Consider the following 25808-nt stretch of genomic DNA (forward strand, 5'->3'; position numbering starts at 1 on the left):
GGTGTGTCTCCAGACCTCCCGATTGGAGGCCAGAGTAGACCAGTTATGTTGATCAGTATGGCCAAGGCTGAGATGTTGTTTCAGGGAGTCCTTGTATCTTTTCTTCAGGGCTCCTCTCTTGCGGCAGCCGGTAGCAAGTTCACCATAAAGCAAGATCTTAGGGAGGTGGTGGTCCTTCATCCTTGAGACGTGCCCTGCCCATCGCAGCTGTGTTCTCAGCAACATGGCCTCAATACTTGTGACTGCTGCTTGTTCAAGAATAGATGTATTGGTCACATAATCTGACCAGTGGATGTTTAGGATTGTACGGAGGCAGCGTTGATGGAAGCGTTCTAGGAGTCACAGGTGGTGGCGGTAGATGACCCATGATTCAGATCCGTATAAGAGAGTAGACAGCACTATGGCTCTGTAAACACTGATCTTTGTACTTTTCTTCAAGTGTTTATTTCACCAAACTCTTCTATGAAGATTTCTGAAGGCACTATATGCCTTTGTCTTACTCTCTACCTGTAGTCTATCTCTCCGTCAATCTTACCATCTGAGGAGATGAGGCTGCCTAGGTAATTAAACTGCTGGACTGATTTGAGCTCTGATTGGCCAATGGTGATATGGGGATGATGGAAGACTTCCTGAGGTGCCGGTTGATAGAGAACTTCTGTCTTCTTTAAACTGACTTCCAGCCCAAAGAGCTCAGCAGCTCTTTACTACTGCTATCTGAGTATATGGGCAGGGCATGAAATTCATATGATCAAATCAGATGTGTAAAAGTAAGTGTTTTTCCCTCCAGATACTTGAAAAATTGCTTCTAGCAGAGGTAATGGATCCTTCACCCATGCAGCTACTGAAAAAAAAAAAAAAGCAGGTGTTTTCATGTGTCCTCCCCTACCCTCTGAGTTTGCTACTAGCTGACTCCAGACCATTGCTATTAATCCACCCTCTGAACCTGGATCTATCAAACACCATTGTGCATTCTGTTTGAAGGAAAAGGAAGGTGAAGTTCAGCCTGTAAACCACTATAATTTTTTTTAAAACTCTGAGTTAATTCCTGAATTCATTCTTGAACCATGTCTGAACAGATAGATGCAAATTAAAACTGGGGAGAATTTAACTCACTCTTTGCTTTTTTTTTTTTTTTTTTTTTTATTTTCTTTAATTGATAAAATGTTACTTGTCCAAAACATAAATTTAACATTGTTTTGTTTAAAGAAGACAGGACACTGTCTTTTGCCAGTAATTACTGGCACTATTATTATTGCCCATAGTTGCTTTCATTTTATCTATAGAATGGTGGAAAATCCTGTCTTCCTGGAAAGTTTTGGTATTGTAGTTATGACTTTTCTTGCTACCCTTTTACCTTCATGATGCACCTGCAAACAGCTTGTCTGCCAAAGTCATTGGCTTAGCAGAACAAGTGTAATGGCTACTAATACATTACCTACCTAAGGATTTATCCTGCAAGTCAACAGTTTGATTGATGAGTGCAGTCTGTATCCTTGACTAAAGGAGAATCAAGGCTTAGATCTGTGGTGGTTTTGCTGGTCTCCAGGGTAGAGCGTGCATGTCAACTTAATGTGTGAAATTACAAGTGAATACATGCTTAGCACCAACAAGGAACTCGTATTTAAAAGAGGCAGAAATGTTCCTTTAGCAACGTATAAATAAAAGTTTTGTAAATATAGAAAAAGGCAAATCAGAAAGGAAACAATTCAACAATGAAGGGAAATATGAGAATATTCTAGTCTTGTTTCTAACAACTGCTTCTAACTTAATTTAACAAGTGATATATGTGACCAAACATATATACATATATTTACAGAACCAAGGGTACTAGATCTCTTATAGGGAAATCAAGGACACTGAAACTGGCAACAGTGGCTACTGTCAAACCTTTTTGGGTGAAGAGAAGTAATAGTTTCAGCTTCAGATCCTTTTTTTTACATTATTTTGATCTAATTACAATTAATCTAATATTCCCAGAGATTGTTAATATCTAGATCTTATAGAAAGAGGACAGATATTACTGCACTAATGGAGCTGCTTTTTGGAAATACACAGAAAACTATAAATTCATGCACACACACAAAAACAAGAAAGGCATTTCTCCTTACAAAGACAAGAAATAATGCTCCTGCATATTATATTTTATAGCTCTTCATTCTTTTCAGGTTGAAATAATGGAAAATATTAAAAATAAAATCTCACCACTGAGTTATCAGGAGTGTTTGATTTAAAAAAAAATAAACAAACAACCCCCCCAGCTTTCTAGGCAATCTGGGTTTGTTGGTTTTTCTTTTCTATTATGATTTTTAGTAAGGTTGTAGAATTAGTGAGTATATCCAGAGTATATGTAGAACACTGAGACTTCAGTAAATTAGTTCATGTTGTCTCACAGCAACTGATTTCACAAAATAACAACTAATCAAAATTGGTTTGTACTGTAACACCAGCACATAAGCTCCAAACTGGCTACCAGACAAAGCACTGATGAATGGATGCATACTGAATTGTAGAGAGAAGCCAAGTAGCTATTTTTGTGCAGGCTGTACTTAGTTATGCCAGGGCTGGATGGAGTTCATTGTTTCTTCAATTTTTTAAGATAACAAAAACAAAATGAGCACAATAAATCCTTGTTCTTTTTCATGAAAATTTTCTGAATCATAAGGGCAATTTCACAGTTGGGCTGGGTTTGACAGTCTCAACAGAATAGAGGATGGAAAATAAACTGCTTCCTCAGAGTCAGTCCCTCCAAGGTTAGGGCTATGGACGAGGCCTGCTGACTGAGCAGTGATGAGGATTGCAGTTTTATTGCTGTTGAGAGCAGCTTGTCTCAGAGACATCAGACTGGCTTGCAGTAGTTTTGTGCCATGGACACTTCTTTATAGCTGTTTCCTCTCTGTTTCATGGGGAAAACTGGGAGGGGAAGGATTGAAACATCTGAGCTTAGCTATCTGCCTCCAAGTGTCTACACTCCCTTGGTAAGAGATGGAGATCTAGGCAAGATGGTCAGGAGAACAGCTCAATTCACCCTGAAGTAAATACTGGGGTTTTTTTCACTAGTAATGTGCTGAGTAAGTCTTCATTGTAACTGGAGTTTTGACACTGCTCACATCATCATCTGTGTTTATTTATCATCCTCTGTGAACTGAACCCCAACCCCTTTTTCTTAGGTGCTGTTGTGAACAAAACAAAACAAAAAAATGCTTGGCGGAAATATTTGAGTCTGACAAATGTGCACCATTCCTAGACTGGGACTTGGCTGTACTTCCCTGAAGCAGAGCTTGGAGAGCCATATTCACTGCTTAAGTGATTAAAATGCAGGCTTTAATATTGATAGCATTGCAGACAGTATTTCAGAGCTTTGGACTCCCTGCTCTGAAGCTGAGAGCCTCTCATCTCTGTCCTTTGCTTGTCTGTTATAGTAGCTGAGATACCATGTATCCAAATGCATCACTGAAACATTTGTGAGTTAGAAATAACCATAGAGTCATCTGTAGCTCACGGTTGCTAATGGCTAGAGGCATCCTGTTCCCCAAAATAGGGCCAAAAGAGAACTAGGATTTGGACAACAATTTCAAGTCTGACGTATGGTCAGAATAATCCTACCACTATAAATGACAAATGCGATTTACAGGATTAGACTGCTTTCTACCCTTTGCCAGCAAGAATGGCAACATCACATGTTGCAGAGTTCTTTTGCATAAATCAGCCACCAAAACTAAGCACTGACTGCTCTTAAGTGTAGGGGAACTATGAAATCCTCTCGTCACATATTGAACCAGGTGCAAAATAAGCACATATTTTGATTACTCCCCTTGTCTCCTTTTCAATTTACTACAGGTTAAGAAATCTTGAAAAGCATCTGTCAAAACTTTTGAAACTAATCAATGTTATTTCTGGCAATAAAGGAAAAACATTGCCATTTCAAATTAGAAGAAATCTGGTCAGAAAATAGATTTCTTCACTGAATTCTGAAGAAACTAGTGGAACACACCAAAAGTCTTTCAGCTCTGGTCCCATCTCAGGCTTCTAGTTCCCAAGTAGTAGGCATCAAGTTTGAATAAGACACTAAACCATCAGTCAGAGTTCAGCCTCAGGCACAGAACAGAGATTACTTTAGTTGTATCAAACTGTGACCTATTTGCAAGATCCTGTAAGAACTTGCTCTCAGTATTGCTGTCTGTGCTGCTTTTAACACAGTGAATTACAAATTATTTCTATCTTACCTTTGTTATAAACTTTTGCTCTATTATTTTTGTTTTATAGTTATATAGAATCTGAAGACAGACATTGCAATCATTAACCCATTCAGCAAAAATTTAACATATATGCAATATAAAGCATATGCAACACTTTTGGTAGGATATATATAGTCCTTGATGGAACAGAACAGCTATAAGGGAAGCATTTGTAAAATGCTTAATAAACATTATGCTCTACAGGGTAACATCACTCCCATTTTTAAAAAGGGAAGAAAGGAACATCAGTGAACTTTGCCTCTGTGCCTGGGAAAAGCAGATCCTCCTAGAAGAGGATCTTTTATGTGCTAAGGCACATAAAAGACAAGGAGATGATCTGAGGCAGCCAGCACAGCTTTACTAATGGCAAATTGTGTCTGAGAAATCTAGTGACCTTCTGTGATGGAACAAAGTCAACGGTTGACAAGGGAAGACAGACAATCTAGAAGCTGTGGACACCCAGTCCCTGGAAGTGTTCAAGGCCAGGTTGGATAGGGCCTTGAGCAACCTGATCTAGACAATTGCTTTCCTGCAAATGGCAGGGGTATTGGAACTAGATTATCTTTAAGGTCCCTTCCAACCCTGACATTTCTACGATTGTATGATTTCTTATCTCTGACCTCTTCACTATATATTTGGGGTTTATTTTCTCCCTGACATAAGTAATAACACTGCCTTAATTTCTGCTTCTAATCCTGATTTGGGGTAGTTTTGTTTAATTTTATTAATCATGAAAAAATTGAACTTAAAATACTTATTAACTGCAGTTTCAGAATTTCTGAGGAAAATCACAAGTACCTATGATCCTTAGGTTAATGATAAGCAGTAAATCAAACTTTTAACATCTCTATTGCATCCTTGATGAAGAACAGTTTTAAATAAAAATTATATATTATATATCTGTTTTTTTCATATGAAAGATGCAAAGACATATCAATAACTGGTTAACCTTTCCTTATTTAAGGGAGATACCAGACACAAAAATAAAAAATGGGAAGATATAGATATAGGCTTATTGAAAAAGAATATATCATTACAGAGAATGTGTTCTGTCAATGGCTTACATTCAGATACTTCAAATAAAACTTCAGTATAATCATAGGAAAAAAAGAAAACCTTATGTAGTAATTATATGAAACCAAACATCCATTTCTGAAGGTCAGGAGTATAATAAACAGCAAAATGTGCCCAGAATTAGTTTGCATGTGATACCATTTGTCCTTTATGGAGGAGAAGAGTAAAGCAAATTTTCTCTGAAAACAAATTAGATGTATCTGAGGCTTTGCTACCATGGAATTAGGTAGTATTACTTTGCAACCTTTTACCAGTGTACGTATGAGATACTTTTGGAAGTAAAAAAAAAAAACCAAAACCACAAATAGGATAAGAAATCACAGAACTGCACAGCTATCAAAAATAAAACCCAGCATGTAATGCTAAAATGTCACCTTACTTAAAGAAAACCTCTAAACAAGTCACGCTGCAAGTAATCATTGAGATAGACTTAGACAAATCTCTCAGGTATTTATTATACCAAATCATTAAAAGTTCAAATTTTTCTTTACATATGGTGTTGAGCAACTCTGGCATATAGCATTAAACAATTTTTAATCAGTTTTGCATAAATGGGTAGCAGTAACTACATTTTGTGAGTGTCCTTTTGTAGTTGCTCTGTGTGTCTTAACTGTGCTGACTTCTAGAACTTGAGTAGTCTGAAGTAAAAAGTAGATATCAGAGCAGTTAGAAAGGAACCATTTTGGAAAAGGGTAGATTTTTTGAATCTTGGAAACTTTGAAGTTAAAATGCCACTTGGAAAGCTCCAGGGTGAGATTTTCTTTAAGCCTAGTAAGATTAGGGTTTTGTATCATAATTTAGGTTTAACGTTTCAGTTCTACCCCCTTAGACCTTCTTTAGGCGCAGGTTTCAGCTTTGAAATATTCCCAAATAATACCAGGAGTGATTTTTTTTTCTAAGAGATGCATTGAAAAGCCTACATATAGGTATAAGAAAAAAATCCTTGTTCTGTGACTGTTTCCTCACTGACAGATGCTTTTGAGGGCTGTCAGTTGGCCATTCCTTAATCCACTCAGTGTGGGTTGTACTTATATTTTGTAGTGGTCATTATTAAATCAGCTCAGCTTTCTTATGGTAAATTACAGATTGGTCTCTGAACCATCTGCGACTGTGTATCTGAATGTATAAGCTGGTGGGTGCTTATTTAGAAACAAGGCAGTGAACTGATGATGGTTCAGAAAGGAAGAGAAGTTTAAAAAAGAACCTGGCTTCTAAACATCTGAAAAGAAATGGTTGCTTTGTGTAGTGCATTTTGATCAGGCTGCAGTCCATGCTGTGCCGGCACTGCAATTGAGAAGCAGTGCTGCAACATCGGCAGCCATCTTCCAAAATTTCAAATTTTATATATTTATCTAATTATAGTGATATATACCTCAAAGACATTTGTTTTAAAGTGATAAATGTACGCGTTTTGCCTCAGTGAGGAACGTACAAAAGACTCTTTAAAGTAATACAGGCATCAAATTTGGAGTTATGTATTATGGGATTTAATGTGGAATAACTTTTGAGATAATGAGCTAACATTTCCTGTCTTCTAGAGAAAATTATATATAAGCAGTATAACAGTGACTTGCACCAATGACATAAAAGATATTTTTGTGTTTACATGTTATTCATTAAATGAAATGAAAGGTGACATGGTGCATGGAATTATGGAACTTGTCAAAGGTACTTTGTTTCCTCAGTTTTTACTGTTTAATCATGTTGGTTCATGGTTTTTATACCAGTTGGATACTTCTTTTTCCTTGTTGAAGTTTATTTACTCTATGGACCATACCAGTTCCATGAGATTTCTGTTTGTCACCTGTATTTTTAACCTACAAGGAGCAAGATTTTTCAAGCTTCAAAGGCATCAAATTTGTGAAGACAGCAAGAGTATGAATTTAAATGATTTCTGCAGTGGTCAGAATCCTTCTAAAACTGAGGGCTCTTATTCTGAATCACAATCCACCCTGCCTAAGGTCAGTTGCATTTAGCGCAAAGCGAAATAGCATACCCATCTCACTGCATGGCCTTCCCTTCCTTCAGAACTAAACCAGATGTTGCCAGATAGGTGCCTCTGGGTGCCTTTGTTCAGTAAATTTAAAATCTCATTCAGGGTATCTCTCAGCAACTTTTTTTTTTTCTGAAATAAATTCATAAGGCTATTTTAGCTCAGGAGAAATTTCCCCACAATTGCTAAAATGTCTTTGTTTTACAGATTCTCAGCATCTTCCTGAATTCCTGCATGAATTCCTGCACTGGCTGCTGGTGGCTTCATCCCTTGAATCAGACTGGCTATTTCCTGAAAAACAAATCAATTGTACTTTCCACTATCCACTGTTTAACCTCCTGAGCTAGAGTACTTGCTGAAATTCAAACATCCTTTTAACTCTCAGCTCATGTCTTATGTTTGTAATCCTCAGGTGTGCTGCCCATGGGTGAACAATGTGATTTCTGCCTCCCCTACCTCTGCCACTGAGCACACGGCACCTTCCTGATCTTCACATAAGGTGAAAAGCCTTTTATGTTCTTAAAAATTTGCCCCTGTTTTGTTTCTCGGCAGATTGCAAGCAACTTGCTTCCACATTTTCAATTTATAATGATATCAAATGAACCAAATCTGAGAACAAGTCTCTGGTAACTGAAAGCAGGATATTATTTCCAACTCCTCCAGCACTGATGCTCTAAGTTGGAGGGAAACTGTACTTTCATCATTAAAATACTTGAGACAAGGAGTAGAAGGAGATGGGATTTTTTAATTATTATTGTTTTTTTTCTCCTTTTGAAGTTCATGATGCTTTTAGGGAATCATGGTTCTTTAATTTTTTAGGAGGAGAAAGTCTACCTCTTTTACTCAGTAATTATCATTAATTTGAAATTTAAATGTGATAAGATGGGATTATGTAAATTCAGTTAACTGTTCCATGTTTAAATGGACCTCAGAATAAAAGTTTAAAACATGGAAATAGAAAACTAGAGCAGAGTTACAAATGTAAGGAAAGTGATAATTGTAAGAAACTGACAGATGTTTTGTTCATAGGTTGATGCAGCAAAATTATTAAGAAACAGCTACATTAGGGAAGAACTATCTGACTCTAACTTTTACTAGCCAGGCTTGTACTACATCTTCACTAGACCAAGGGCAATGGAACAACATAAGTCTTAACAGCTGTGTCCTGGCCAAAGCAAGCAAGAGAATATCTCTTATATTTCTGTACAGATACCATCACATAATAGCATCTATGTCTCTGAATATTTGCTACCCAGAAGATATGGATCTTTCCAGTTCTCTTTCCCAAAATGAAAATCTAAAAAGGTCAGAGGTTATAGAAGAGGATATTTTACTCTGTCAGTATTCTGTTAGCACTTGATTCAATAAGGTGAATGACAGTTCAACCTGATTTCATTTTGACTGTCTTCTATTCCACACTCCAGTGACAAGACATTTTAACTTATTCAGAAGTAACTAGTCTGGTCCACTGTGATAGAGCGTGTCAAAATGCTTTGAAGTATGCTTAATGAAAGCAAAAATAAAAAGAATGACTACTGACTTACTGGAGAAAAAAAGTTGTTACAATTTTAAGGGAGTCTGAAATCCTTTTTGTACTCTTTCTTCCTTCCATGTAGATAATTTTTCATTACCAGGGGGTCTAGGAGATTTTATTTTACTACCATCAGATTGTCACTAGTACAAAATCAGTTTTTAATGGACACTGATTGCAGGGAAGAGACCTGCAATACCTCAGTCATGAGGTATGGATCAGCTCAGGATCTTTACGTACCACGTGATGTGAATAGGAAGGCATTTACTTGACAGCTCCTTTTCTGAGGGTAAATTGCTGATAGCTGTAATGCTCTGTAAAGGCACTAGAGAGTTTGAGAGTTTGGGAGACTCTTACACACACACACACACACACACACACGCACACTCACTCTCTCTTTCCATTTTCTTTTCTCTCCCGTGCTTTTGTTCCAAACTGGTCATTCTTCCTGATAGAAAAAAGGGATAATTGGCTGTAACTTCAGTTTTCATTAGTGGCTCCAGCATACCTGGGCTGATATAATTTTTGGTCTACATTTACAAAATTGAAGATTCAATACGTTGTGTGTCTGTCAAGTCAGATTACCTTCTCTTTCTTGTGAGCTACGTGATGGTGATTTTTTTAAGATTCCCGGGTCTGTGGTATAGAGCATAAGTACTACATATAGAAAAGATGCATATCTTTGTGCAAGTTAGAAGTGGAAATAAAAAGCTAGTGTTTAATAATTTCCTGGGAATTCCTCAATGAAAAGCCCAATAATGTATCTTTTACATCAACCAGTAGTCTGTGTAAGGTCATCATTCATGGCTAGGCTTCGCGAACGAAGATTTGGGAGTCTGTGTAAGGTAATATTTTGATATCTGACTTGTCTGTCTCTTCAATCTGTTTATGTTTTCTCAACCTCCCCAAATACCAGAGGAGCTGACAGAGATCTTGCCCAGCCCAAATCAGCCAGATCTAGGCTCAGCAAGAGTGGGATGAGTTTCCCCTGCTGAGAACCCAAAAGAAAAAGAGCCACATCAATGGATGGTAATGAACTTGACCTCTCCTGACCCTAGCACTTACAGTTGGGAACCAGCACTGCTATAGGGGAAGGATCTCTGCCGGATTCTTTCCTCATCGCAAATATGATCTGAGGCCAATAATGAATTTTAGCCTTCATCTTCAAATGCTTCTTTTTCCCAAAAATATAGTAATACATCCCTCTTTTCTCAGCTGGCGGTCTGGAAAGCCTTCATGAGAGAGATACTACCACTGATGTTTTAGAGCCCCTAAAAGAATAGGGCTCTAACATGGGATGTAGCATGTCTGCACTAACATGTCTCAACTACTACTGACACTTACCCTGCTTATCCTTCACCAGGATTGTGCCACAACGACACAGGCAGTAACTATTAGTCTATATTCACCTAGTTTTCATTAAACAGACACATCCCATCAGCACAGTTTACATTTTTTTTCATACCCATAATATTCAGTAAGTAGCTTATAGCCTTATTTTTTAATGAAAACTGTGATTTCAAAGAAGGGAGTATTTTAAAGTTGTGCTAAGATGATTTGTGCTATTATATGTGTAGTTTCTGAACCTTTAGTTGTTAAACCTTTAAATGACTTTCAATAGAAAAGAATCACTACACACTGCGCTACTCTCCTGATTAATTGAGGTGAGTAATACATAAAAAACCCTACCTATTTCTCTTTAAAATGACATGATTATCAATATTTAGTACTCCCTTTGTTTCACAAGTGTCAGAAATACTAAAGAGACTCCTTAAAATAGGAACTTTTACTTGCTTTTACATTGTCCTATGAGTCTCTGCAAACACAGACATACTGATCAAAGACTAGTGAGGCAAATGGGATGTTTTCCATTCAGCAGAGATTAGAGAACTCAAGTTTCCAATTAATCTTACAATTACTTGTGTCATGTTTTGAGGAATATAATATTATCTACCGTTACACCTCCTCTGAAACGGCCAAGGGAACTTCTGAAGTATGTGTGTCACTGATTGCAAGCTCCATTTATTGTTAAATCAACTAATATTTGTGTTAGTTATCTTGTTCCTCACCTGTAAAAAAGCTGAAATTTTTAATAAACATAGAAAAGATTTAGGGATAACAATTCATACCAGTGTAAACTCAGTCAATATACCAGCTTTTTTCAAACAAGATGGACTTAACCCTCTTCTGCTGTTAATGTATTCAACCTCACATTAAAAGGCCAGAAAACTTAATTGTTAATGACTTTGTGACAGTAGCAGAGAAAGAAAGTGTCTTGAAAAGAAGCTCTCCTTTTTATGTCTTCATGGTTTTTTGGGTTTTATTTTAACATATTAATGCTATCACGAAATTGGCAAAATAAATTTTTCTAGTTTTCCATGGCTTAAAGGCTGCTCCTAAGATTAACTCAGGAACACAGAGGAGAGTTATTTAAAAGTCAAATGATTTTATGAAGTAACTAGAGCTGAGAGCTTTAAGGAAAAATTCCCTTAGAAAGTAGTTAGCCAGTTTATAGCTATACTACAGCAGCAGCAGGTGTAAGTTGGATGATAGTAGCGAGTATTTAAAACTTCTTACTGTTGCAGACACTGATGCCTGCCATTAGTCCCAATTTGCAGTCTGCAAAACAGATAATATTTCAAGAAGATGGAGTGACTGTTAGAAGATATATGCCTCCATCATGCCAACTGTGGGGAGAGTTCAACGCATCGTACTTTAAGTCCTGAAGAGGAAGAGGTGCCTGCAGGGACATAGAGGAGATGGAATATCAATTGAGAAAAGTTACCTTATTAGCAGTTCTTCAGTATAACAGAAAAGTAAAATTAATGAGTTAAGAGGAAAAAGCACTGACAGTCTCTTAAGGGGTACAGATGCTTGTGTGAATGAGTCATATCACTTAGGGGAGTAGGAGTCTGGATGTACATACATTCTCTTTATCTTTGAACAAAGAAGGGATAAAATACAAAAGGGACATTATTCTGCAGAGGTAAAAAGAATATCAGAACCCAGAGGACTGTATATATTTTTTCAGAAAGGCTGGTTTAGAGGAAAAATTGCCACCATCTAGTTGTTCTTTTATTATGCTACTTTGTGGAAATGTAAGTGAGCAGCATAGACTGCAAATTTAGCATCATAAATAGTGTGAAGATTCATAGTTGGAGATAACCTTGTTATCTTGCTCTGTCTTCCTATGCTCATTTCAAACCTCATTAAAATGTGTCATGACTAAAGAAGAAAAAAAGTCTTGTTTATACCTGGTTCTGTCATTTTGGTTTTTTTGGGGGGTTTATTTTGTTTTGTTTTGTTTTGTTTTTTTTCCCCGGAGATATCCAGCCAGAATGCTTAAAGAACTTTTTGCATTTTTTTATGCTTGTCTTTCATTTGCCTACTCATTTCTTATCACAGTTCTGTATCTTTAGCCCATTGTAGTTCTGTTGAGAGGGAAAGCAGGCAAACCACATTACTGTGGAGCTACAGCTTCCAGGCCACTCAGTGTATGGAGCTTTAGGGAATCCCCTGCTGTGTAGCAGAGTGACACACCTTGTCTCTGCTTTTGAGCTAGGTTTGCCTTTCATGTTGACTCACACATGGCCTGTTCTGTAAAAAGCAGTTGTTTCACCCTTGCTTGAGTCTGTTATATAATGAGAGTCCACATCCAGTGCAGGAACTGCTGGGAACCAGCTCAGGCGGAAATGGGACTGCATAGGCCTGGCTGCAGCTGAATTGCATTTTTTGGAGATGACAGTGAAAAAAATGTCAGTCATGGATACTACATCTGATAGAGCTGTGAATGCTGCTGTAGCTGTAGCTGTTGGCAACTGACTACTTTTTTTTCAGTGCCATGAGACAAAGGAGAGAGGGACTTCGACTTGTATATTAATGGGAAGTTGTTTTACATTTCAAATCTTCTTCAGAAAATTCCAAGGGAGTGATACTGTGTTTTGCATTTGCTGATTTGTGTTTTATGCTTGAAGTCCTACAAGTGGTAGATTGCTTGCATGTTTAATCCATGCAGTACTGTGCTCATTATAACAATATAAAGAGTAAGAAATATTCTCTTGTAGAGATACATACTAATCTTTAATTCACAGAATTATTTGAAAACTGTGATCCTTCCTAGAGTGGACTTTCAGAGGTAAAAAGGAACTATCCTTTTCTTTCAGTAGCAGGATACTACAAAACCAGGCACAGGTTTTACTTTTTTTTCTCTTCAGAATTTCTCTGAGGCTTAATGCAATCAATTACTTCATGACTTTAGTAGCAAATCACTGAAGCCAGTGAATTGCTTGCCTGTCTGGCTAGGTAATTTTGTTCTAATTGCTGTCCTTGTCCTAAAATAGAATATATTCACAAAATACTGATATCTGTTCTATTTTTTGTATATGAAGCCTGTGACTTATGGGCAAAGCCATCTAATTCCACAATCACTCTCCACTTCAGTAATACTTGGCTTGGACCTGCAAGAATTTGACTGATTTTGGAGAAAGCTTTACTCTGCTACTGCCTGAGGGTATGCTATTAGAACGTGCTTGCTCAAAAATAAGGGGACACTCAAGCAAGGTGAGTAAATGTCACCTAAAGTCTCTCTTCCCCAAACTCAGAGACAAAGACAGAAGTCATCAGAGCAGGCAAGAGTGAGACACCAAAATTCTTTGCAGTGTGGAAGAGGCAGGGAAAGAACAGATGACCTCCAACTGCCCAGACCTCTCTGGTCTTTACAAGTCAGAAACCATCCCATGAAGTGCCACTCAGATACTCATTTCTATTTCTGGTCTCAACCTTACCAGTCAAAACAGCCCTATGGCACTGTGTTCACTGCCAAATGTTTCTATCCCTTTCACTTTCAGCTGTGTCTGGAAATGTTTAATGTGGCACTGCAAAATGACTGGCAAAAAAATTCAACAGAATTATTTACGATGGTACTTTGATGTTTTATTGAATGCAACCATCTGTTCGTGAATGTTTTCCAACGTTGTGGACTAGATCTAGAATTTACTGCTGCAATATAGGTTGTCTGAGGGAGTTTCACAGCAGGAATGCCACCCAATGTATCACAGGTATGTGAGACTCTGGGTAAGAGGAATATTGAGAAAGTTCCTATTTCCTCCCATAAAACAGAGTTAACTGACTTCTTGATGGTAAAGATTCAGAACAGTTTCAATTTTTTTTTCCTTTACAATCTGATAGCTATGTTCTATGTGTGCTGTAAACTTGTGATTCAGGGTGTTTCCTAAATGACTTCAATGGCTCACAGGACATATACTTGTGGCTGATGGCAGAATGCACTATAGACAGATTTAGGGGCATTTTACAAAGATATCAGTAGCAGACAGCATATATAACAAGATGGCATTTCATTAACTTTTTCTTTTCTACTGTTAGAAATGGGAGTTCTATATTGAGAAAAATAGATTTTGGCCTTTTCTTCACCCTCTGGATTGCTTGTTACTTTGAGGTGAAACAAGAGGCAGCTGCTGATAGAAGTCAGTTTTTTTGTTTATTCTGAGTGTTTGGAAATTCAAGGATGTATTCCAGAACTGGTTTGGAATAGATGATGAGTGTTTTCCCTTAAAACCAATCTATAAAAAAAGAGTGAAAAGCTACAATGGTGAATGGGCACTGCCATTACCTGTTATTTAAAGACTCAAATAACTAAGGAAGGACCAAACAGCTTTGTAGTGTGCCTTTTCTGCAAATTGGCCCATGTAAGCATTATCAGGGATTGTGAAGGGCAAAGGAAAAGCTGTCTCACAGATCTCTCAGTTACTTCAGTTACTTCAATTACCAAGTTACTTTTCAGAGGATGCTGTTCATTGATTCTTTTTTCTTTCACAGAAACTCCTTGTCCCTATGCTTTCACTGTTTACCACTTAGTTATATCAGAAAATGTAAATCATGGTAGGGAGATTAGAGAATGCATTCTAAGGATGTGAGAAACAGATCTCACTGCATTATAACACCTCTGCATGAATAATTTACCTCCCTTGACTACACTGCCATCACAGCTGTCCCGAGCTTCACATTGCCATGACTAGACTGTTCCTTGCACCCAAGCAACTACTCTAAGGCTAGTTCAGATATGACTACATGGTACTGGAGGGCACAAACAGACTTACTGTGCACTGGCTTCACTGCTGGGTAGGAAACAGCAGGATGGTATGGCTGCAGCTTTGCTCAACTCAGAATATGTTTTGTAATGTCAGATCTATCTAAGTATATATCTATATGTAAGTCTAAAATTATAAAAAGCAATCTTAATTATCTAAAGTGTTCATGTAGCTTGTCATCTCAGTAATACTCTACATGGTTTTTCCGTTTATTGATTGTTTGACTTTGTGATGCAAAAAGATGTCACATTTAGATGTCATTGCAGATAGTCATCAGTGTAAAGGAAAACATTCTGACAGTCTGAGGAAATCTGACCTTTTTCCCTCCAAGTCCATTCAGAAAACATTGCTATGGTTCTCTAATGTAGTTAAGATCCAAATAGAACTGACAGCACTGAACACAGTGTATGAGACTAATAAATGGGGTAGTGCAATCACTACCTAATAATGAGTAATGTAATCATATGATGACTTAAGAAATCTACATGCTTTGAGTGTGAATCAACATAGATATGTACATGCTAGGCAAGTGGATTGGTATTCAAGATAATTCTTCATCGACACATGGGTTAACATTTGTTATAAATTATCTCTGCTTGTATCTGTTTATATTTTGTTGGTATATCACATTTGTGTCGAAGAATACATATGTCAACCTTTGTCATTATTTCTGTAAAAAACCAATAAGTAGCGCTTTCAGCACTGTAATGTTATAGTCATTGTCTATAAGCTGCTTTAAAACATGAAGATGCAATTGTTTTCTTTTATGAGCATATTGTTTTCTGCTATGTCTTAATGTTGCGCATGACTTCAGTGAAGATGGCTTGAAAAAGATGCTTTGGGAAAGATCACAGTTTCTTTCTGCATCAGGACAGGCTTCGGCTGTCAAGGTAGAGATTCATGACAATTATTTCATAGCTCTCGAAATATGAAAGTATATAATCATACAGACTCCCTCAGCTGTGAAATAAATGTTGTGAGAGATGTAGTCAGAATTTAAAGAGTGGTGATAAAAAAATAGAGCTTCATCTGAGAAAATTACTCAAAAGTACTCAACAAGACCATATACAATACTGACTGCACTGAAATTGTGGCCATTTAAAAATAATAGGGTTATTGCATCTCTCACCATTTCTTTTCTGCCTCTGTGCTAGAAGAAAAGACTTGAAAGAATCTACAGTTTGACAAAGCTTTACACAACCTGGATATATTGCTGTCTTTAATTTACTGGCAACCCATCCTCAGGTCATTCTCTAATACCCACTAAGCTGCTTTGGGTTTTAGCTTATTGCATTTGAATTTAGTGTACACACAAGTGCAGAGCTTAGTTTCCTACCTATAACACAGTCAAACTACAGTAATATTTCCTTTAAAACTACTCTCCCGACTATACTCGTTGCTAACAAATTATTGTGGTATTTCAAGCAAAAGACAGAAAGGTTGACAAATCATTACCCTTTGAGAATCTGTGAAACAGCTATAAATTCATTGGCTTACTCACCTGTTACTCAGTTCCTACTTGTCTGTAACTATTATACTACTAAAGATTAGATACCTATTAAACCATAGTGCCAGGTTCTGGCCTATGATTTTCACAGGGTTTGTGCCACCTGTGTTCTTACAGTAACACAGGGAACCAAGAGCCACATGAACAAAAAAAAAAAGCCACTTACACTGAATTATTTGAGGTTATTACAATGTTTAGATATGGAGAGGCAAGAGTGTTTCTAGAGATGGAAATCTCTATCTGTATGCAGCTGAATCATAGAAAGGATTTTTTAACTCAGAACATCACAATATGAGGACAGGAAACAGTTTTCTTACCAATTATCCACAACATCTGCAAAGTCTCTGGTACAATTTCTGATAGTGTGAAATTTTCAAAAATATATCACTTTTTAAAAAAGCTATATTTTACCTTCAAGATATGAGCTATTCCATGCATATTCTCCAGCACTTTGTATCTACAAGTTAGGCGTATGGCTAGAAGAGGAATAAATATCTGAGAATGAGATTCTATATGGTTACATGAGTAGGATCACATATAAGCCAGATAGTACACATTCAAGAAATGACTGTGCACGAAATGCCACATCTTTTTACAATATGAAGATCCCAAATGAGGCATTTGGGTCTGCCTTATTGGAGCATAAGACAATGATTCTGCCTATAATCAGTGGTCATAATGTTTGCTTCAGCAATAGAGTTGATACCTACTTTAAACTGCTGGCAACATTTCACTTTTTACAAGTAGGACATGAATATAAAAGATAGCGTGAACATGCCCTCATTTTTGGACAACAACCTTTGAATTCAGAGGATAGAAAAGATGGACAAGGCAAAAGGAGCTGGTACTTTTGAAAAATGTGGGAATCACTTTGGTTGATTTTACACTATCTGTATTTACACACATTTGGGAAATATTCTTCCAAAAACCTACTTCACATTGAATATTGTCAGTGACACCTAGAAAAATAGATGCCATTTGACGGCATTGAGGGCACGGACCCAGTCATTTGGGGTTCGAGGCAACTGAATCAAGTTTACTGAGAACAACAGCATCTTATATATGCAGTTTGAACAGTAACAAACCATCCTCAACCAATCACTTCCAAGTACTCCACAGAGCACGTGCAATGGTGGAGTACATTTCCCGGAATGCCCTCTCTGCATTCTTCCTGTGGTACAGACCGCCACAGCGATTCACCAGAGCACTAAAGTCTCCAATAATAAACTATTAGGATGGTTACAGTGAGGGCCAGTTTTGTTGAAGCAAAGCTGAACATGACATGCTGAAGTGTCTACTGTTTCGTTTAAAGAAGGGCATTAGTGTGATTTGTGCAGTGAATGCTAAATAAATTCCTATTGAATTAATTTTTAGTCAGCTGTTAGGTTATCTATGACCTCAAGGAATAAAGTGTGTATGTCTGTGGAGAACTGCTTTAGTAAAAGCTTTACTCACAACCAGTGAGCTTTTATGATCCTTTTCTAGTTGTGTGCTTCTTTTTTCTCTGCCCAGAAACAGTGGTCTTTCCCCCAGGTTAGACTTCATACATACTCTTAGAAGTGAAATAAAGAGAAGAAATTAAAAGACCTACAGATTCTGGCAAAGAAAAACCCTGAAAGGCTTACAGTAACTAAACACCTTTCTTGGAACAATTCTAAACAAGTCTCAGAACTGAACATGAGGTAAGCAGGTCTGTCTTAGTCATACTGTCTTTAGGAAGTCTTCACTTGAATTCTCTTTAGCTTCCACAGAACACATGACAAAAATCTCAGGGAATCACCTCTTCTTTACAAGAGGGATGAGTGCCAGTAGTTTACTCTATTCTCTCCTGCTAAGTCTTTAAAGAAATTCAGAGATTAAAAAATTCAGGGATTAATGGAAAATATATACACAGCTGGCAATTTCTCTTAAGCCATAAATCGTGTCCCAGTGATAGAGGCCTAAAGATGTTCAGGTGACATCAACTACAGAAAGCGGAAAAAGTCTTGTTCTGAAGACCTCAGTAAGTTACAAAGTAACCATGAAGGGGCCAGCTCACCTTAGGAAGCATTTAATTCAGCTCCATTGTTCCCTGGAAGCCGATACCTATAATTTTCTATGTATCCAGCACTGACCCAATGTGCTACCTTAGCTCCGTGATCATTTTCTAGCTAGGACTGACAAGGACCTTGGCATCATGTTCTCTGAGTGACCTTGATCTTTTGATAATATTCAGGTCACAGGCATTTAACAGAATTGTAATTATTAGTTTTTAGATTTCTGCTCTTTACATATCAGTTAGGTTACTGGCTTCATAGGCAGAAAATTGAAATTCAGTTGATTTCTGGAAGGAGTTGGTTGGCTTGACTGGTCATCACTGAGCAAAGGTGTCAGGGTGTGAGATACACATTAGTTTAATCCAATTTGACAGGGTGGAAGGTTTTGGAATGGAAGTTTGCATTTCTTCTCCCTCTCTCTCTGTCTCCCTCTCCCATTTTGCAGTGTACATACAGTTCTTGTTTTTTTCCAAAGAGCTTTTTTCTAGCTGTACCTACTACATGTCACCCTTAAAAAAAAATTACTCAAATACTCCTTGAATAAAATTTTCACAGCACAACACATATATTGAGATAAATAAACAACATCTTGCCACATCTCCTACTGAATTGAACTGAACTACATAGAATTAGAATAGTTTGGTTTGGAAGAGACCTTTAAAGGTCACCTAGTCCGTATTTTGGAGATGTCCCCAATAAGAAGGGACATCTTCAAAAAGATCATGTTGCTCAGAGCCCCGTCCAACCTGACCTGGAATGTTTCCAGGGATAGGGCATCTACCACCTCTCTGGGCAACCATCATTTCTTTTCTCAACTACTGTTGTTCATTGATGTTGCTGTGTATGTTGTACTAGTACAACTGTTCGGGCAATTGTGCTATAAAATGTAATTCAAATGACTTCTGTTTAAAAAAAAAGTCCAAAAGGTAGAAAATTTCTTCTTCTTATCTAGCCTGAACCTACCATATTTCAGTTTAAAACAAATATCCCTTGTCCTATTGCTACAGGCATAACTAAAAGGTCTGTTGCCATCTTTTTATAAGTTCCCTCAAAGTACTGAAAGGCCGTCTCCGTGGAGTCTTCTCTTCTCCAAGTTGAACAACTTCAACTCTCCCAGCCTTTGCTCATAGGAGAGGTGTTTCATTCCTCTCCTACATGGTTTGAAACTGCAACAATACACAGAGTTTAAATAATGAATCCAACACTGTGACTGCAATGAATAACTGAAAATATTGCCATCTAAATGAATTCTGTGCTGTAGTAAAACTACAGATGTTCTGCTAAATCTTCTATGCAGTTATGAATATTATAAACACAAAGAATGATCCACTGTTAGCAGCCCTTCCTGATAGTCTCATGTGGAGTCTGCAAACTGAGGCTCACTCATAGAGGAGCATGCAAATATTTCCCTTAGGAGTACACTTTGGAATTGAAAAGTGACTTGAAAATCTTATGAAAAACCTCCTGTGCTTAAAAAAGCCATAAAGCAGGCAGACAGCAGGGCACTGAAGTCATCAGTCAAAAAGCACGAAATTGCTGTCCCATCTATTGCTGCTTTCTGTGCTTTCAGTCTTAAATACATATATGGAGAACCCAAGTACAAGTACTCTGGCTTATTTCAGAATAAATAGCACCAGACATTCACAGTGAGAACATTTCATCCCTTTAGCAGATATTAGAAACTGCTGGACTATTTACATATAATAGATGTGACTCCATCTATCACTCTTTTAACTTTTTTCTTTGTTTGAATGATATTTAATCACAGCAAATATGTTATAGGAAAATCTGTCTGGGTACCTGGCTTCCTACTGGAAGTAATAGTGATGATAGAAAGCATAATTATTTGGGCCATGGCACAGACTTTTTTCTTTTCTAAAGATCATTAGGTTTTATCAATGTTATTTTTTCAGAGGCAATAATTCCTGAAACAAAAAGCCTGGCCAAATAAAACACTGAACTTTCATTTCTTTTGTACCTGTCAGGGATAAAGACCACATACATAGGGAAGGGCTCCTTTGAGTGTGAAGCATGAAATGTAGCTAGAAGCAGGATGTTATCTTGTGGTCCCCCACATAATTTCCTTTCTGTACTGAGGCATTAGAGAGAAGTTGTGGGCAGACTGGTGTCCATGGCATGAGTTGTAAACACCCATTGCATTGCTCATACACCCTTTTATTGCTCATGCTTGCAGAAATTATTAAAGTACAAGTGCTAAACAGATCAGGATTTTGACAGGAAAAATGTAGTGATAACTACTTGTACCCTTGTACCAGACTTCTGTTCTACTGTATTGCATATAACTACCATTACATGTAAGGATTCTTTCTTGTAATATTTTGCATCAACACTGTAGTTCTCAGTGAATTTTTTAAAAATATTTTTTTTTTTTAAATAATATTTGCCTAGGCAGGTTACATGTATGGTTGGGAAATATTATTGCATTGCCCTATGAACACACCATCTATTTTGAATGAATGGCATTTATTTTAAATATATATTTTTCATTTCATAAGCTCAAATTGATTGTACAGTTCTGTAAAGTCAAAGCTATTCAAATACAATTTGTTAGAATAATGTAAACACTGTCTTCCACAGAAAGAAAAATTGTCCAATTTGATAGTGGATAATATGATTTATGTTTATAAAATTCTCAATTAAACACATAGTTATGCCGACATACTGCAATTATTTCATATGATGACAATTCATTCCAGAAAAAAACTAACTGGAGGCAGACTGAAATTATTTGTAGCATGTCATATTTTTTTCTGAATAATTTCTCCTAATAAAGAGATTAACTTTTAAAACCTACTGCAAAATATGGGATATTGTGTAAACTATCATGTATTAAGAGAAAGGAATCTCAAACTGTATTCCATTTGGTACAAAAATTTAAACATGATGCATTTCAGCACTAATGTTGCTCTGTTGCAGTTTGCTTCATTTGGGTCAGTTAGTTCAAAGGTTTGATACACAGGTATTCATGGGTACTTGGGAGTCATCTGCATATGTTCCATGTTGGAAGCTATTAAAAAATTCCCTTTTCATCCCTAGCTACCCTACAGCATAGAAAGCATTTGTCACAGAATCATAGAATCACAGAATGGTTTGAGTTGGAATGGACCTTTAAAGATCATCTAGTCCAACCCCCCTGCAATGATTAGGGACACCATGAACTAGACTGGGTTGTTCAAAGCCAGATCCAACCTGATCTGGAATGTTTTCAGGGATGGAACATCTACCACTTCTCTGAGCAACCTGTTCCGTCGCTGCTTCTCTCAACTGCTGTTGTACATTATATTGATGTGTATGTTGTACTAAAACAACTGTTCAGGGAATGTGCTATAAAGTGTAATTCAAATGATCCCTGCTTAAAAACCACAATAACAAATCCAAAGACATTTATTTGGATCAGCTGAGTGCTCTGATTTGCAGTGCCCCAAAATAACATAATTTTGTGAGAATGACATAGGGAGAAGGGTGAAGGTCTTAGTATGGCTGAGAACAAGGAGGATGGGAGAAAGTAAAGGACAGTATTTCTTGGGACATCTCTTTCCTGGACAAAATTTATCCAACACCCATATGCTCAGTTTCCTCACTAAACATACTGTCAGGCAAGTTTGTGGTGATGGGGAAGACTCTTTATCTTTGTCACTACCTCATAAGTTTTAGATGCTTTTTCTTCCCATACACTGGGAAACCCTGATCTTTTAACTTCAGAAAAATGCCTGAGAGCCCTCGAAGTGACTGCCTGGCCAGACTGCAGTGCCTGCCTCCAGTTGTCAGACACTTAAATGTGACATACCTGTCCTTGGCCTCTCATTTCGTGGTAGCCCTAGTCCTACTTCACTATAAGCAATTAGTTTTGTTTGAAAAGGTCTTGTAGGTGAGCACATGCATATAAATATGTCTCATTTTGACCTTCTTTCAGAACTTAATGATTTGGCCATTCTCTGGGGTTGCCCAATTGTTCCAAGGCTATAGAGTAAGAGTACATCTTTGATGCTAACCCAAAATAGAAGCATGACTAAGAAGGTGTTGTACAGCAGCAGTACTGGGATAACCCTGTTGGCTACTCAGTCTTGCAGACAGACAGTTGCCTTGTTAATTTGTATTTAACAGCACACTCTGCCTATATTTTTCCATCACATTATCTGTATGTCATCTGCTGCTGTATTTCTTGTTCCTTGTTGTCTTCTTGCCTGAAATGGATGAAAAGTCCCCAGTGGTAAGGAATTTATTTCAATATTTACTAGTGTCTAATTAGGAGGAATAAACAGGAGAGATTTGGGGGAAATTGGTCTTGATTCTCTTGTGTCATTTCTGCCATCTTAAATCTCTAGCCAAATCCTGCCATTCTCACTTCACTTCCCATGAGTGAAATTTACAACTTTCAGGTTTGTTTCTTGCTATTGTTCTGCACAGAATCACAATAATAATTATTTAGTTCATTCGATAAAAGCAATACGAAAGTAGTGCATTCCCAGTTATATGTCGATGTTTTCTTTCAGAACTGATGACTAATAACTATAAATCAAAGTAGATAAGAATAAGGGAAATGGCTGTCAAATCTGTTTTCTAAAAACAGATCTCCCTAGATATAGTTAGGAATGATTTAGAAAAAAATGAACATTGCATTTTCTTTTGTACCCCCAATCTTAAAATGGAATATTGTTAAGGTGATTATCCTGCCACCGTTTGCACCTTTCAAAAAGTAATGTCTTTCCTATAAAAAGTACACTGACATAGTTGGAGAGCCTGCCAGAAGTAAGAAGTCTTATTTCTTGCAGAGGTGAAGCGGGTGTTTACTCACTCTTCCTATTTTTTTAATTGATATTATTTTTATGTTAGTTTACTTTACTTTTAAACTGCCATTTCATTCTTTGAACCAATAACATGCTCTCCAAGCCTATAGATTAAAGAAAGTAGAATTTAACTTAATTTAACAAGAAAAAGCATTAATGAACTTTTTCAACACATACATTGAGAAAGTTTTTAAAAGAAGTTTCCTACCTAACATATATGCCCAAATCTCAGAAACTTGGAAACCAGATGATCCTATTCTTTACCTCAATGATTTTTGAAGAATGTCATGTATTTATCATGAGACATTTGCTGGCAAAAGTCAGGAGGAATAGTAGCATTAGTTGTGAATTCCCTACTACTTGACATTTAAATTATACCATTTGGACATTATTCAAAATCTCTTGACATAGCTACAGCAGGTCCCATCCACCGAAAATAGATAGCTGGCAATTCAATGACAGAAGAAAAAGGGATGTAAAATGTCTGATTACAGTGATGTGTAGCTGCATCAGTCATTACAATGTCACAGCAAGGTTATGAGACATTTCCATTTTTAACAATCTTAATGGGTTTAGGTCCTGAAGTCCTTATTAAATTACAGACAATTGGATTTGTCAGTTTTAGGCTTAGCCTATATATCTAAGATGGAGGAGTAAATGGTAATGTGATCTATCTTGGGAGTTAAATTGGATGCTGCTAGTAGTATCAATAGTAATAATACCAGTTGTGTAACACATAAGTATGTTCTCTGTGCAGAGTTTTTACGTGTAATACTGTCACTGGCTGAAAGTTTCTGAAGCAGTGAAGCTGCTTAGTTGTCATTTACCCGTAATGGCAAACTGTGAATAAGTGCCCAATTAAAATTTACGTGAAGAGTCTGAAAAAAGTAATTTCATAAGAAGGATAAAATATTGGTCTAAGTTTAAGGAAAATGTAGGAGGAATTAATTTTATACTTTTACGGTGTTTTCCAAAACCTTAACATCTCTGAAATTTTATAAGCAATCATGGGATATTTTTGTCTTGCCTTTTATGTACATGCCTGCATTCGCTACCCAAGTAACCAAGTAATCCCGAATTTGCTGCTTTAAGGAAAACTACCTACAGAAAAGTTATAGCACAAAACCCCAAGACATTACTCTTTTTATGATGCTTATTTCAGGTAGGCATTCTCATATCTTTGCAGGTGCTGGGGTCCATCAGTGCTGGCCAGTTTTGAAACATCACCTCGTAAGGGCGATTACGAGGTTCACCACATGAGCAGGCAATTCCCAAATGCTGGAAGTCAAGCAGTGAGGCAGAGGGCCAGCTTTGCTGAACAGGGATCTTGTCTCAGAGGCAAGGAAAAAAGGAAGGTGTATGTCCAGTGGAAGCAAGGTCAAGTGACATGGGAAGAATACAGAGATGCTGCTTGCAGCTGTAGTGAGAAAATTCGTGTGACAGAAAATCAACAGGAGCTGAAGCTGGCCAGAAATGTAGGGGACAATAAAAAGAGTTTTTTCAAATATGTTAATGGCAATAAGCAGGATAGAAATATCATTGGCCTGGTACAGGATGAGGATGGTAACCTCACAAACGGGGACAGAGACAAGGCAGAGGTGTTTAAGGCTTTCTTTGCCTTTGTCTTCAACAGGGATGACAGATCAAGGGGATCTCAGCGCCCTGAGCTTGAGGACCATGACTGCAAGAATAATCAACTCCCAGTTGACCTGAATTTGTGCGAGACCTGCTACTCCAGCTGGATCCCTACAAATCTATGGGGCCTGATGGGATTCATCCCAGAATCCTCAAAGAGCTGACTGATGTTATCGCAAAGCCTCTCTCAATTTTTGAGTTGTCTTGGGAATCTGGAAAGTTCTCAGTTGACTGGAAGCTGGCAAATGTTGTACCAATTTTCAATAAGGGCAAGAAGGAGGACTTCAGAACCTACAGGCCTGTCAGTCTCCCTTCAGTGCCTGGTAAATTATAGATTTACCAGTGCCTGGTAAATTGTAGATTATTCTGGGAGGTATTGAAAAACACCTGAAAGACACAACCAGCAGGGTAGTCCTGCTTATCAAACCTGATTTCTGTTTATGATAAGGTAACCCACCTAGCTGATCAGTAAAGCTTTAGATACTGTCTCTCACAGGATCCTTTTGGAGAAACTGTCCAGCACACAGATGGATAAACACATCATGTGGTGGGTGAGCAATTGGCTCATGGGTCGAGCACAGAGGGTGATAGCGAATGGGGGAACATCAAACTGGCAACTTGTCACTAGTGGGGTTACACAGGGCTCCATCTTAGGCCCCGTGCTCCTCAACATCTTCATAAATGACTTGGATGCAGGACTGGAAGGGATACAGGCTCCTCATGGAAGTGGTCACAGCACCAAGCCTGACAGAGTTCAAGAAGCATTTGGATGACACTCTCAGGCACATGGTGTGACTCTTAGGTATGATCCTGTGCATGGCTAAGGGTTAGACTCAGTGATGGTTGTAGGTTCCTTCCAACTCAGCATATTCTGTGATTTGC

At 37.5% G+C, this 25808-nt stretch overlaps 1 long non-coding RNA gene across 3 annotated transcripts in view; it reads left to right on the forward strand.

Annotated features, from left to right (window-relative positions):
- LOC108641060 overlaps positions 1 to 25361 on the forward strand; it is a 41810-nt gene extending 16449 nt beyond the window's left edge. For 2 of the 3 annotated variants that reach the window (XR_001921733.2, XR_001921731.2), the window contains 2 exons: positions 7715 to 7801; positions 24925 to 25361. This is a non-coding gene — a long non-coding RNA (uncharacterized LOC108641060). Of the gene's footprint in view, positions 1 to 7714; positions 7802 to 13273; positions 13394 to 24924 lie in introns of all 3 variants that reach the window. The other variant, XR_001921735.2, reaches the window with a different exon arrangement.
- The last annotated feature ends 447 nt before the right edge of the window (positions 25362 to 25808 follow it).

This window comes from Manacus vitellinus, unplaced genomic scaffold, assembly GCF_001715985.3.
Source record: "Manacus vitellinus isolate BGI_N305 unplaced genomic scaffold, ASM171598v3 scaffold_0_pilon, whole genome shotgun sequence".
Classification (NCBI taxonomy): Eukaryota; Metazoa; Chordata; class Aves; order Passeriformes; family Pipridae; genus Manacus; species Manacus vitellinus.